Genomic DNA, 13197 nt, shown 5'->3' with positions numbered 1-13197 from the left:
ATACCAACTCTTCATCACTATTTGACAACTCTAAGTAATATGCAGTTTATACAGGCATTTTAATATAGAAACAACAGTGATTTTCATCATCATTAAATTATTAACTAATCTCATTGAGTACTTCTGTGTCACGGAGAGGCTCAGTAGGCCAGGTGGCCAAAATGTTTCAGCAAAATTTTCTACCGTAACATGAATTTCTCTCAAAATACTATCAACCTTTGCAACATTTTTGACAATGCCTCTATCGGATCTCACCAGGGGAGTCTCTACTCATCATATAAATTGAACTCTCAGAAATGAAATGTTGATTGTGACCACTGTTATGAGCACGTTTGAAAAGTGTCCCCATTATTTACCTCATCGAACAACAAATAACTCCCAACTGACTACGGGAAGCAAATAAATTATTTTGGTTGAACAAATCCATACGTCCTAAAAGACTGCAGTCTGACCAACTCTGACCATAATTTTAAACAATGAAACCACCCTGTCATTTTAGAGAATGGTTAAAGACTTGTTCTTCTATGATTGAGAACATAAGCTTTGTGGGGACAATGTTAGACATCAGGACACATTCTGCCATGTGCCAGACTTACATAACATATTCCTCTTCTTAGCTTATGCCTCCCAATCCAAGCTTTTGCATTGGCTAACAATTACTCTGTGTACTCGCAAGTAACTGAAGCTTCTGCATCTGCTACTGCAGGTAAAAAAAAAAAAAGCAGGCAATAAAAAATATGTGTGTGATTTAAGGAACAGTTCTACCATAGCCTCTAATTGCTCTCAGGATCTGAATTGGCAAAACCATAAGACATTCAACAAAAGGTTCTATGCAGGTAGGCCTATAAAACCTAATAATTTCTCACAAAGCAGATCATTCCATTTAAAATAAAAGAAAGCTATGAGCAATAAAGACCATGCTATTAACAATTAGTCTTCTGCACACATGATTAGACTTAGAGAGATAAAGAAGCCTCTAAATTTAATGGTGAATCCCATATTTCTGGCCGGGTTCACTATCCTGTGCTAATTATGTTGAAAGACCTTGTGCTACTTAAAAGTACTTAGATTGCAAAGTATGACACTATCTCCATGGATTCACTGTTAACACTTAACATTTAACTTTGATATTAAAGTTCATTTGAATGTATGAATTCAGGAGTAATTTTTAAAAAATATCTTACAACCATTTTTAGGAAAGGTTTTAAGCCTTCACCAAGTATAATATTTACTGATATGTATGTAATTCAGCATTTCATAGAAATTAAAAAAAGAAAAAAACAGTAGGCAGAGAATCCTGTCTTAAGGAGGAATTAAAATGAATCAAAAGATCTACCTAGTAAGTAAAGCCAGTGTAAAAAGGGAGTTCAGAGCAGGAAATCCTATCTGCTGTTTACCAAATACATTTTTAAAAACTTATTTTAAATGATGCAAAAGAAAACAGAATGGATCCACCAGAATCCAGGAAACAAACGCTAATGTGAATTTCTTTATTAAATAGAATTGCATGCCTCTTCTAAGTAGAAAAGACTTGTTCTTTCATATAGCTTTATACTAATTTGGTTGTATAAAGTGTACTTTCCTATTAGCATACAAATGTAACTTCAGTTAATGTAAATGGAAGTTATCTACACACCACAGTTGTACAAAAGACCAAAGGTAAAGTTATTGGTAATGTTTAATGTATAAGTTATTAAAAAGGAACTTAAGTAATATAATGCCAAAAAATTCTAGATTTATAGAGCAAACAGAGGAAACACTGTCTTTGCCATTAGAATGGGATGGTCAGAGAATATTTCATTTTCTGTTGGACTGTATTTAATTTGTAAATGTTTACAGTCTTTGGGAAATAAAAGAGAATCCTCTTGGCATTCATATAACATTCTTTGAAAAGAAAACCATTTTAATTTTATTTCTGAATATGCAGAATAGGAAAACAAGTAAAAACAGTTTTAAAGCCACAGGCAAGCAGAGGAGTCTTTTCTTTTTTCCCCTTAACTGCACAATAGTTAGTGTCTCCATAGAAACTGATGGTAACACAGTAAAGTGTCATCAGCAAACCTGGGCTTCTAAAATATACGCAAGTATGTTTTCAAAGATATTGAAAAACACATATATCCATCCTTCCCCAAAGTAACAGGCGATTATTAAATCTCTACAGAGCAAGAACAACAGCTCAAAATTATGGTGGTCTCTTGGTGAAACTAAATTCTTTTTTGGTTATCATCTTATTCAAAGACCATATAGATTATGGGAAAATTCCTTGCATATTGTGATTGAAGGCTTCTTTGCAGAATCTTCCTCCTTGCAAGGTATTTATTAATTATAATTATATTTGTTTATGTCTGCCTTCCTAACTAACAGGAACCAAGAGGGCAGGGGCCATGGCTAATCAGTTCATGATTGTTTGCCTAGTCTTGAATTCAGTAGGACATGTATAAATTCTTGTTCTGAAGTAACCCCTCCCCAGCCCTATGCCCTCACCATCACACTCACTTTTACCCCTGTACCTTATCACAACATATGAAAACACTTCTTAAGCACTGACCTTTTGTAAGCAAATGTTTTCATATCATGAAACAGAGGCAGTTGAAGAGAAATTACATATCAGTAGTCTGAGTCTTATGTAGCCCCAAAGTTACTCTGCACTGTAACTAGCTGTGTTACCTTGAGCAGATCATTTAGCTCCTCTGGCTTTAAGTACTCAAGTGCAATAGTCTTATATCACTAAGATATATTCTAGCTCTGTTATTTGAAAAGAACTAAGAGTATGGCTCAGGGTCGTGTCTGAATCACTTTATTCTAATTTAAACCTCAATCTATATTCTAAAGTTGAAAAGTCAGATTAACAACTTTCTATTAGTTCCTTGTTAACAAATTTCCACAAATTTTAGTGATTTTAAAATGCCAGAAAGTTATTATCTGACAGTTACAGAGGTGGAAGTCCAAAATCAGATTCACTAGGCTAAGTTAAGGTGTCAGCAGGGCTGCATTATTTCTGGAGGTTCTAGGGGAATTGCTTCATTGCCCTCACCAGCTTCTACCAGCTACCCTCTTTCCTGGCTCAAGGCTGCATCACTCTGCTTTCAATTTACTTCCCCACATCTCCTCTAACCCTAACACCCCTGCCTCTCTCTTATAAGGGCACTTGTGATTGCATTGGGTCCACGCAGATAATCCAGCATAATTGCCCCACCTCAAGGTATTTAACTTAATTATATCTGTATGTAAGCTTTTATATATAGAATGAATAAACAACAAGTCCTACTGTATATAGCACAACTATATTCAATCTTATAATAAACCAAAATGGAAAAGAATATAAAAAAGGAATGTATAGATGTATAACTGAACCACTTTGCTGTACAGCAGTAATTAACACAACACTGTAAATCAACTGTACTTCAATAAAAAATAAATAAGTTACATCTGCAAAGTTCCTTTTGCCATATAAGGTAACATATTCATAGACTCAGATTAGAACATGGACATCCCTGGGGGGGGTGGCATTTTCCTGACTATATGCTTCAGAAAATCTTTAGATAAACTTTAATGGGATTTTCTGGCACCTTTGTGAAGTCTAGGTTTTAAGATTTCTATTAGCCACTACCAAATACACACATTAGCACTCTATTCTGGCTTCTTGATAATTGGCTTGCCCTGCCATATATCAGTCATAGCTTCTATAGAAAAATCTTTTGCACGCGAAAGATAAATGTGGCAGAAATCTTCGGAGACTGGGTTAGATTCAGGTAATAGCTAAACACCAAAAACACAAATGCAAGTTTCTGCCTAAAAATGATGCATCAGAGAGGAAAAACAGGCATTTTGTTATGTACAGATGCTTTGAAAACTCAATGAAAATATGATAGAAATTCTGCATTCAACACCAGAAACTCACTGTGAAAACATAAACCACTACTGTTCAGCATCCTTCATACAGTCTTAATGATGGTGGAATTTATTTGTTTCTACTTGTAGAGTACAAAGTACATTATAGTAATATGGAGGTCTGGGTATATCTTTTCTCACCTTGAGAAAGTCACTAACTAGGATTCACATCTATAACAAGGCAGTTTTCCATAAGATTTAATTAAAATGAACTAATCTGGTTATTTTGATGGCTTTTTAAATTATCTTGTATTTTTCTGAGAAACAGAACATTATAAAACATAAGGAAATAGAGCACTTCTGCAGTAGTGATTAACATGAGTGCATTTACAAGAATTTTTATAGATATACATTTAACAAAAATATTTTAGTATATTTCCCAGGAGCCTGTGGTTTTTGGCATTTCGGAATACATTTCATTTTGCTGATTTACTCCATTGCTCATATCTTACCAAGTTATTTCCCAAAAGATGAATAACTAGCTATGCAGGGTCTCATCCTTTGGATGGGAATAATGTAAATTTGTTCAGTTTGGTAAGTGAATTATCTCTTTTTAGCCACAAAGGTCCACTTAATAAATTGCACTCCAGTGCACTAAATGGCACCTCTGTGACCAGCAAAATTATTTTTTCTTTTTCTTTTCTTATCATCCTCTAACCTTCCAATAGTAGGTAATTTTCTCCCCACTGGTAGGAGAAGAGAGCTCATTATTTGTGAGGCAATTTACAATGTCTCTATTAACCAGTCCCCCCAAAATTACCTGCTGCTACTCCTATAGCTTTCTACATTATTCTTTCCTCCAAACCTTAGGACATAAAATGCTCTCGATCATATTATAATTCCCATTTTCAAGAATGATAAACAAGTCAAGGTCACAGAGGCTATGATGACAGTATTGGAGACGAGGACTTAGGCCTGTGACTTTAAACCGCCCATTCTGTTGCTTAGCTCACTGACACAGGAAGCTTACATTTATATTCACTGCAAGAGCAACTTATTTCAAATAATGCAAGAGAAAGCAGAACAGTTTTTGCTTTTGGCCTGGAAAAATGAGGCCATCTGGCTGCCCTCATGACACATATGAATCAGAATATCAAGCTGGAAATTTAGGTCAAAGCAAACCAAGAAGAAAAGAGCTTCACAAGAGTAGACTAACATATTTAATATCAGGCTGATTTTGGATTTTTCCTAAAATTTATAGATGTATGTTTTTAACTGTATTGGTGACATTTAGTTTGGATTCTTTTATCTTATATTCATGCTTGGTAAATCATCATGAAATTTGGGCTCTGAAATGGAAAAATAGATAAAGTGGATAGAATACAGAATAAAATTAAGATGAAGGTGGTACTTACATTTTAAATCTCTCCTTCAAGTAAAAAAAATGCTTATTTATATTCAAGGAAATAAAAACCAAATAAAAATAGGATGCATTAGAAAAATCAACAATCAAGTTGCTGAAAATATCTATGTATGCACAGCTATATAATGCACAAATTGTCATTAATTTTTAAATCAGAGTCATACAAACATTTGTCATTGAGGTAAGGCTTTGTAAGGTGTTTTTTAAATGAGGCATCCCATAATTTTAAGGCCATGTCATGTTTTTGAAAGGGAAATGTAATTTAGTATCCATATTATTATCAATTTTGATTACAACTATGAATGCAAGGAGAAAGCCTAGAAGGGTGCATATAACAACTAAAATAAAAACAGTTATCTTACAGGTTACAGGAGTGAGGTCATATGTGCTTCACAAATTATGTAATGATATTAATTCAAACAGAAGAAAATTTAGATTAACCCCCTACAATTAATTATAAGAAACACTGTGACAAGTGATATAGTAACGCATACCATTATTAAAACAAATGAGGTAATTCTACAATACCAGTCAAAGCATATATTTGTCAGCCTTACTGTATAATTAGTTCATCTAAAATTGTTATTTAAAACTGGCATTTGCCTTACTTTTTTTTACACAATAGACAATGTGGAAAATTGGGAGAAGTAGGGACAATAAATAGATGTCCCTAGGATTGGTTATTGCAAGGATTTAACCATGGTTTATGAGCATGACCAACCAGATTAGTAATCTAAGAAATGGTTTTGTCATGATTAAGAGGTAAATGGTCCTAGTTTTTGTTTTTAAGAAATTCAGATATTTTTTCATAATGTAGAAAAATTTATCTAACAAAATATTGCTTTTTGAGGACATATTTCTTTAGTATGTCCCACAGGGCGTGGTAAAGAACAAGGTGTAGACTAAGAACTGAATAAGTATGGTGGCCAATTGAATCTGAGAAGCAACTATCATTTTAAGGCATTTTGCCATCAGTGGGTGAAGTCTTACATATCAAAAGGGAGTATTTTGTCATTCTCCCATTAGAAAGTGCATGAATCCATTAGGTTGCCATAATCTATTTAATGGAATGGTTTGAAAGGTTTTTTACTTCTCATCAGTGGAAGAATCAGTATTGAAAAGAACACCTGAACACTGATTTTATTTCCACTTGTATATAGAAAAAAAATCTTCAATTTGATAATTCATTATTGCAATGTGATGCTTTTCTTTTCTGAATTTCCATCTCTTGAGCGGAAAAAAAAATACCACCATTATCATCAAGTAGCATTTATTGAGTGTCTAATAGTTGCAGAAAAATACAAAGCTCCACAAATCAACAATCTCCTGCAACAAAGCAATGATTCTCCGAAAAATTTATGGACTGATACACTAAAACATGGAAAAGCAGATAGTGTTTAAATTAGCTAGAGATAAAGCATATAGAAATAATTTTTTTCTCACTTCTTAAGGCTTATCTTAATGCTTTTAGGCCACTGGTTACCATTCAATGCACTGCAACACACATTTACAAAATGGCCACAGTAATCTGAAAAATATTAATGTAACAATAAAAGGCGAGTAATTTACTCTCTAATTACAGAGAGGGTCCAGCCTATATGAGAGAATAGGCATGAAAATTAGATTGAAAATCTTTTTCCCTCTCCCTAACAAACAGTATAGACATTTGCATATTGCTCTCAATCTTATTTTAAAAATCCATAAAATCAGACAAGAGATAAAAATGGTCACTAATTCATTTATAATCACCTCTATTATCACTAACCTATATGAAAGCACTGTGTGCAAGATACTTTGCATGCATTGTTTATATTTCTCACAAAAGATCTTATAAGGTAAGCACTATTTATATCTGCATTTTCTTTTTTACCAGATGTAGAAACTGAGGCTTAGAGAGGTAAAATAACTTGCTTGAGGTCACATAGACCTGGAAATCCAGACCGCCAAAAAATCCACAAAAAAAAAAAAAAAAAAAATCACTGGTCCGTTCCCAGACCTGTGCTTCGCACACAGTGCCATGTTGACTCTCATCAGAGTTCTCTATGGATAGCTATGAAATTTCACTGTAATTAAAATATGTATTTATACATTAGTTAATAGAAGATAGCACAAAACCTGATAATTTAACTTTCCCCATGATCAAAACCAATAAGATAATATTACTTCTGATCATATTTTTAAAGTTATATGAGAAGAGTAGCATTGGTAAGTACAGCCAGGGATACTCGGGCCTCCTCTACGGCTATAGCAGACTGTCCACTTTTGGAAGAGTCATATCTTCCGATCTTTTTCTTTACAACAAACATGTTCTTATTTGGCAAAACACTCCTATGAAACATATTGCTCTGTTAGGTGTTTACCCTATAATGTCTGTAGAACTCCTTGTAGGTGAATAATGATCATAATATAATCATGGAAGTATGATTAGACTGCAGAAATTGAGAATTTTTTGTGTATGTGGGGCAACATGTTTATGTGGCTCAAACTCATAAGAAACAAGGAAACAAGTTTAACTTGTGTTCCTTCATTTGTCAATGGACCATATTTTTAGGTAAAGGAAAAGAAAGAGAAGGAAGGTGAAGGAGAGGAAAGAACTAAGAAGCATAACAAACAGGGTTGTTTGCCCAGCATTTGTCTTCCATTTTCTAGAAACTTCAGTCTACACCATCCTCATAGACAGTTGCCCTATGAATGTTCACTTTAGCTCAGAATGACTCCATTTGGGGCCACAGATGATTGGTTTAGCAGTGAGTAGACCACTTAACCAACATGGTCAACTCAAAGTCCTTTCCCTAGATTTAAAGAACTAGAGATGAAAAAGAAGGTCTTAGGAGATTACATAGCCATTCTCCTACTATGCCATCAGAGAAGTTAGTGTTCAGGGAGGCCCTGAAGTCAAGATACCAAGACAAACAGAAATAAGAGCTAGGGAGAGAATGCTGTCAGCATTTAAAGCTTTGATTGTAGTTATTTCTGAGGGCCAGTTGCTCCTGTCGCCTGCCACTATTTTATTGTTCACTCTTTCCTTGAAATATATAATCTAATAGATTTCCAGTTTTTGATCAAGTTAGTAGGAACTTAGTTTCTTCAGAGGCACCATAAAAAGTCACACATAAATGGCTACCCCATATTGAGTATCTCAACATATGCTAGGCACTGTGACAGACCTTTCACAAACTTTTTCTCTAATGTTCACAGACATCCTATGATAAAGGAATTACTCTCTGCATTTTACAGGTAGAGAGAGAAACTGAGTGAGAGTCAGAGAGTAAACTGCCCAAGATTTTACTGCAAGAGTGAGGAAGACAAAACTGACTTGCAGGTATGCCTCCTATATACAAACCAGAAAGTCTATGGACTACTCACTGATATCCAATTAAAAGAAACAAACAAAAACTTTTAGAGGTAGCATACCAGTGTAAATAGAATTGGAAAATAATAGGATCAAAAGATTCAAATATGAGGCCAAGTTTTGCCACTAAAACTTTACCAATAACTCAGAACGATAAATGGGTGGTAATAAAAGCCCCGGTATGAATGTATCCCATGAGCGGCACTTTTTGAGGAGGATTTTGTGAGTCAGTCTGGGAACCTAATCACCATTTCCTACATAAAAATATGTATGTATATTTTTTACTTCCAAGTAATTGACTAACAAGTGAATGTTAGGACACAACTCCTTTGAAACTTGGGGACTGACTGTATTAATACTGTTCTGTTTGATAGAATATTTAAAATTACAGTACTACATTTTCAAAGTACTTTAGGTTTTGAAGGTAAATATTCTTCCCTTTTTCTTCTGAAAAATTAGTGTATTTTGAAATGCATTATTTATTGGCAACTTTATTTGGCCATAAAATGTGTAATACTTTAAAAATTGACTAATTTTAAAAAATTGGAAGTCCGTGACTACATATAAGGCTCCATATACATGGTTAAAAGTCTCTGGAAAAGTGTCATATAACAAAGCTAAAGAGTCTCAATATCATTACAAAAAGGGAGGACAAATAAAGGTATAGGTAGAAATTTATTAGTAGAATCTGATAAACCTGTAAATTTTCAATAGCTCAACTATCTGTCTACACTTCAGTGAAGGGTTGGCAGAATATATTTATATTTTCCACCTTTGGAATTCATTTTTTGTTAATACTCTTTGGAGCAACTTGTACGAATGCTGCAAGTGTGTTCTGTCATAGTCAATAAAAGGTAACACAAAATTGCACATGAGAGTAACCTTCCAATCAGGAGCATTGCATACATATGCTGAGGGTCCTAGCTTAATAATCTTACTTTTCAATTTACAATCAAGGCAGAAATCCATCAGGCAAGTAATATTTTCAGTGATGCCTATGCAACAATGACAGGCTTTCACTCTGGATACCAGAAACTATGCACAAAAGCTTGTCTTATTTATCCAACCATACACGCTGACAAACAAACAAGAGCTTGTGCAATGCTGCTTTTTTTTTTTTTTTTTTTTGCGGTATGTGGGCCTCTCACTGTTGTGGCCTCTCCCATTGCGGAGCACAGGCTCTGGACGCACAGGCCCAGCGGCCATGGCTCACGGGCCCAGCCGCTCCACGGCATGTGGGATCTTCCCAGACCGGGGCACGAACCTGTTTCCCCTGCATCGGCAGGCGGACTCTCAACCACTGCGCCACCAGGGAAGCCCAATGCTGCTTCTTTTTGTAGCACAAGACAATGTAATAACAAAATATATGTTGTTGAATCAATTCATATTTTGATATAGTTGAAGCCCTCGGTCATGCACCCCTCAATATGTCCCAATGCACCAAACACACTGAGACACTAAATAGGACCTTGTCATTATTGTTCACAAGCTTTCAGCACACCACTTGCCCCTTAAGCGTCCAACTCATTTTCAGGTTGCTTAGCACCTCTACATTATGTTTAGCTTTATTTGGTGGTTCATCTTGCCCTGTTTTGTCCTACCCTGACCACAATGAATCACTGACTTAAACATATAGAAAAATAGGTATAATTGACAATTGATCTTATTTAATTTGGAGCACAGAAATAAAAACCCCTGAGTTTTACAACACTTTTAACCAGTAGCAACCAATATATGTTCCACAAAATTACTAATAGGGTTGGTCAATTTCACAGCACTCTCTGTTTATATATATAAGGATACAGTTTCCTCTGGACTTTCCCCATGCTTTTCAAGAACTGATATTTTCCTATGTCTTCATATTGCTGTCAGTGTGGTGCCCTTAAAGTGTGTGCTTTTATGCTTTCTTTATAAATTTCATTCTGTGGCATGGATTAAATTAAGATCTCTTATGTTAAGAGTTTTCTAATCACTTTTTCTTTTTCTCCAATGCAGTCTCTCCAATTTCCCCTGAAAATATTTGCTCTGAATATCTGGAGACCCAAAATAAAGCCCAAGAGAAACCTTTTTTTGGTAAATTCACTTCTTTTTTCATCTTTCTAACCACAATTTCTTGTTTTCCTTTTGTTCATTATTTTTCCATGTTTTCAACCCCAAACATTATTTATTTGCAATTCTGTCCTATAGCCAGTATTAGAGAAAAAAAATTATTCAATTCATGCTACTAAATTCAGAAGAATAAAGGCTGATATGAATTAAAGTTCTAATAAAACACAAGTATAACCAGGTTGTTAAAGCAATGCTTACAGAAATTCTCTTCAATAGATGGGTCATTTAACTTATAAATACCATATCAATATTTAGGTAACTTTTTATGTAGTGTTTGAAGTATTGGTAAAGTTTGAACTCATAGTTTAGACTCTCAACTAAATGTTATTTCCTAATTACAGTCAATATTTCTGGAAAACCCTTTGACATATATCAGAGAGCTCAATCTAAAATACTGCAACCTGAAATTGGGCCTGCAGATGTTTGTTTTTCTGGCCCAAATGCAAAAATGTAAGTTGGATTTGAATACATGGTGGGGTATTTATTCTTCACTTTCCTACATGCTCCATTATTCTCCTTTGCTTTTACCTTTGATGCTACCACTCACCTATGCAGGAATTTGCAGTAATGGCACTTGTTTCCTGTAGATGATAGGTAAATTTTATTTCAGTTGCTCCTTGAAATTTATAGTTAAAACATATTCCCAGGGCTTCCCTGGTGGCGCAGTGGTTGAGAGTCCGCCTGCCGATGCAGGGAACATGGGTTCGTGCCCCGGTCCGCGAAGATCCCACACGCCGCAGAGCGGCTAGGCCCGTGAGCCATGGCCACTGAGCCTGCGTGTCCAGAGCCTGTGCTCCGCAACGGGAGAGGCCACGACAGTGAGAGGCCCGTGTACCAAAAAAAAAAAAAAAACATATTCCCAGTCCTTAATAAGACTGACCTTACAGATGGTTCACTGGTCACCCAAAATATTCCCCCCATATTGCAATATCCTCAGTATTTCATCTCACTCTACTTTAAGATGTCAAAATTACTTGCTGTATTATTTTTCCATAAAATTATCTTAGAAAGATTCTTAAGCCAGCTTATCATAATTCTAATTCTTACTCTCACTTAGTGTATTCTTGAGAAAATCATGTAACAAAACTCTCCAAGGCCACAAATTTGCACCATGTGAAACAGCAAAGATATTTGATTTGATTGACCTCTCCCACTAGTGGAGAAGACAGTTGTGTAATCAGCTCTTTCTTAAATCAGGCACGTACTTTTCACTCTATACAGTAACTGTTAATGGGAAAGTGACCCCTCCTTATTTCTATCAGCATTCTTTCCATTGCATTTAACCCTGTTCACAGAGACCATCTTCACAGATGTATTCTGAGTATTAGAGGTAATGCAGCTAAAGACTTCAGAGTATCTTGCAAAAAAAGTTAGCTTTTGAGTATAAGGTATTACCATTTTAGTTCATATTAAATTCAAGTAGCTCATCTTTGTCTTCAGGGTTCTGAAGCATTCTGTGCACTTCCAAATCTCAGCTATCAAACACATTTCTAAAATAATATAAAAGTTAAACTAGTACGTTACCAAGGATTTTCAACACCCACGGCAGATATTTGATAAGTCCAATCTTACCTCTGTACTTCAGAGAAATCTGGTTGAAAAAAGTCACAGTTTGCATTTATATAGTATTCTATATTTTCAAAGATTGCTTGCTATATTATACAGCAGTCACATGGTATTTGGGCCTCAGAGATATTTATCAGTTAATTCTTATGCCACATATGTAAATATATCGTTGCTTTTTAAAAAATAATTGAGTAAAAATGCACTTCTGCCATGCACAGAGAAGTGATATCTGCCAAACAAGGTTAACAGCTTACTTATTTTATACTCGAAAAGACAGTGGCTACCTAAGTAAGTGATGCAATGACATCTACCTGGTTAATATCAGAACAATTCTTTCTTTAAACACTAGTGGGCTTTAACAAAATGTTGATTTCAAATAAGAATTTCTTATCTCTAGAAACTAAATACAAAGGAAATCATAATGATGCCAGTTTTTTCTAAAAATGCCAGATTTGACATAATAATCAGTACATTGAATTTATTTGTACATTGAATTTTACTTACTAATTATTGCTACCAGAAAAATAAATCTTCTACTAATTTCTGATATATTAAATCCACAGTATGCAAGATATATGTATCCAAGAGCAATGAAATTAATCTTGTATTCAGTTATAAAAAGATGCATTGTGCTAGACCATCTTGGCTTTCACATGACTAAAGTCCTTGTGCAAATGGGAATTCAACTTGTCTATTAGTTACCACCTAGAAGCCAATAACTTTTCAAAAATCTTCAACAGTGAAAACATTTCACCTAGAGGAAATATTTGTTGCTGTTGCGTAATTTTATTTTCTTTTTGAGACAGATCAATATCATTCAGAACCAGGTATGGTGAACCTAGCATATGATCAATCTAAAACATCACCGAGGGTCAAAAGTGTGATACAAACCATTCATACTGATTCCATATTTGAT

The 13197-nt window shown here is 34.8% G+C and overlaps 1 protein-coding gene across 4 annotated transcripts in view; it reads right to left on the bottom strand.

Moving 5' to 3' along the window:
* NLGN1 (neuroligin 1) overlaps positions 1 to 13197 on the bottom strand; it is a 739588-nt gene that overhangs the window by 616811 nt on the left and 109580 nt on the right. The window lies entirely within an intron of this gene.

Source organism: Mesoplodon bidens (assembly GCF_964165515.1).
Source record: "Mesoplodon bidens genome assembly, chromosome: 5".
Lineage (NCBI taxonomy): Eukaryota > Metazoa > Chordata > Mammalia > Artiodactyla > Ziphiidae > Mesoplodon > Mesoplodon bidens.
The sequence above is the reverse complement of the archived record's forward strand: the minus strand, read 5'-3'. Positions and strand labels throughout refer to the sequence as shown.